Raw genomic sequence first — 2,885 nt, 5'->3', positions numbered from 1 at the left:
GAGTGTAAAAGATCCTGGATAGGACCTAAAATTCATTAGTCTTGAGAAAAGTCTTTATAGAAATTGTTTTATCCAAAAAAAAAATCAATTATCTTATCCTTCAGTAAACACCTGTAACACTTCCCAACCCTATAAGATACTATTTCTTTTAATATTACATTGAAAAAAATAAGTGCTTACATTTTGTCTTAGGTAATTTTTTAAAGACATATATAAACTGTTCATTTTAAAAAGTGTAGGTTACTGGATTTGAAAGTAAAGTATGTTTAGATGTTGCATTTTTAGAATTTTAAAATTTTCTGTTCACATCAATATTTAAGCACAATAATATCCAAACTTAGATAGTTAGCATGGAGTGGCAAACACAATTTGAACTGACTTTAAAAATAAGACATGCATTTATCTTTATATCTCAGATGAACTCACAGGTCAGACTTTACTATCTTACAAGAGACAATTAAGAATATAAAATGTTCAAAATGTAAGAAAAATGATTTTAAAGAATCTGGCCTGACCAGGCAGTGGCACAGTGGATAGAGCATTGGACTGGGATGAGGAGGACCCAGAATCAAGACCCGGAAGTCGCCAGCTTGAGCGAGGGCTCATCTGGTTTGAGCAAAGCTCATCAGCTTGGACCCAAAGTTGCTAGCTTGAGCAAGGGGTTACTTGGTCTGCTGTAGCTCCCCCCCCGCCCATCCCCCCTCATCAAAGCACATATGAGACAATGAATGAACAACTAAGGTGCCACAATGAAAAACTGATGATTGATGCTTCTCATCTCTCTCCGTTCCTGTCAGTCTGTCCTTATCTATCCCTCTCTCTCTGTCTCTGTAAAAAAATTTACCTGTCCTCGCTTTGACAGCACATTCGCTAAAATTGGAAGAATACAGAGAATATTAGCATAGTCCCTAAGCAAGGATGATATGCAAATTTGTGAAGTATTCCATATCAAAAAGAAAAAAGGAATCTGGATATCAGGCATCAGGACAATGATACATGAGAGATAAGAAACAAATGAGATAAACACTAGCATTTTTTGCTTGATCTGAGTGTTGGCCTCAGTCATTGAGGATAGCTCACTTGATTTGAGTATCGGCCTTAGATGGGGGTTTCCAGGGTGCATATGGAAGTTTGTCTCTCTATCTCTCCTACCCTCACTTAAAAAAAAATCTCCACAATTGAGGGTTTCTTCATAATTCACAGAGGATCACATAAAGCACTCAGAAAAGCTTTAGCTCAGTAGTGATAAAGTTAATCCTAGATAAATACTGCTCTGGTCCCATGCAACAAACATGAAAAAGCAAGACATGAAAGAATTAATTTCCTAGCAACTTAACCAAATCTCCTTAAAATTTTTCAAGAATATTTATAGAAATGCAAAGATATTGAGCACATAAGTGGAATCCAATAAAAAAAACTTACTAGATATTCAAAGGAGTAGAAAAACATTTTTCATAATTAAGAGAAATGCTAGTCCATGAAAACCAACTCAGAAGTGACACATAATAGATTAAGTAGACAAGAACATTAAAATAGTTATAACTGTATTTAATATGGAAAAAAATAAAAAACAACCTCAGGAAATGTTTGAGAATATTCATATTTTAGAAAACAATGCCCTGCCTGACCAGGCAGTGGCGAAGTGGATAGAGCATTGGACAGGACGCGGAGGACCCAGTTTTGAAACCTTGAGGTTGCTGGCTTGAGCACAAGCTCATCCGGCTAGAGCACAGATTCACCAGCTTGAGCGAGGAGTTGCTGGCTTGAGTGTGGGATCATAGACGTAACCCCAGGTCACTGGTTTGAGCCCAAAGGTCACTGAACTGAAGCCCAAGGTCACTGACTTGAGCAAGGGGTAACTCATTTTGCTTTAGCCCCCACCTTCCCCGGTTAAGACATATATGAGAAAGCAATCACTGAATAATTAAGGAGCTGCAAGGAAGAATTGATGCTTCTCATCTGTCTCCTTTACTGTCTGTGTATCCCAATCTGTCCTTCTCTCTGACTCTTTCTCTGTCAAAAAGAAAAAGAAAACAATGCACTGAATTTCCAAAATTAACACAAATAATAATCCTACAGATTCAAAAACTTCAATGATACAAAAAATACAAATATCAGAATGATAGCAGACTTCTCAAAAAAAAAATACATGTTGTAGATGACGTCAGTGTAATGGTACGTAGGAAGCGATACCGATAAATCTCTCCCAAAACTCAACAAGATCTTCAACCAGAAACAGAAAAACCTATCCTTGGAGCCTCCAGATGTTTCGCAATACACCCGAAGGTATGGTCGAGCTAAAAATTGACTAAATATATAATCAAACCCCGAAGGAAACAGGGAGTAAGAAATGCTCCGCTTTCCTCACTAACCTTAACAGGGCGGCTTTCACTGGGAACTGAGAATATAGAAACTAAGGCGGGCAAAGGGGGTGAATAGATCCAGGCCGTGGCACAAACGGCTGAACCAGGCTGTGGCACGGAGATCCAGGCTGAGGAAAAACTGTGCCTGTGGCAACCCAGTCAATACAAGCTAACACTCGTGCAAAACCCAGACAAAGAAAGACAAGTGGAGAAGCCATTTTCCCTGATCTCCTGGTCGGCGCGCGCAGATAGTGGGCGAGAGATTCCTCTAAGTGCCTCAGCAGTGAGCGCTCGTGTTACCCCACAGAAAGGCAGAGTCAGAGGCCTTTGTGTGGGCCGAAAATGGAATTTCCGGGCCGCCCCAGCGCCCTGAGGGAGCGGCGCATGGGGAGGGAGCGAGAGCCAATTCCAACGCTGAAACTTTTCCATGCGGGAGGGGTTTCAATCAGAGGGTGAGGTGGCTGGCCTGATATCCTGGTCTGCGTGCATGGAGAGAGGGCAAGACATTCCTCCCAGCACCTC

The 2,885-nt window shown here is 40.7% G+C and overlaps 1 non-coding gene across 1 annotated transcript; it reads left to right on the top strand.

Moving 5' to 3' along the window:
* Window positions 1-846: 846 nt before the first annotated feature.
* On the top strand, window positions 847-953 carry LOC136407294 (U6 spliceosomal RNA). Its single transcript, XR_010751849.1, has one exon. It is a non-coding gene; the product is annotated as a U6 spliceosomal RNA (small nuclear RNA).
* Window positions 954-2,885: the final 1,932 nt, after the last annotated feature.

The sequence above is a fragment of the Saccopteryx leptura genome, chromosome 5 (assembly GCF_036850995.1).
Source record: "Saccopteryx leptura isolate mSacLep1 chromosome 5, mSacLep1_pri_phased_curated, whole genome shotgun sequence".
Taxonomy (NCBI): domain Eukaryota; kingdom Metazoa; phylum Chordata; class Mammalia; order Chiroptera; family Emballonuridae; genus Saccopteryx; species Saccopteryx leptura.
Note: the sequence above shows the minus strand (reverse complement) of the source record. Positions and strands in the feature narration are given on the sequence as shown.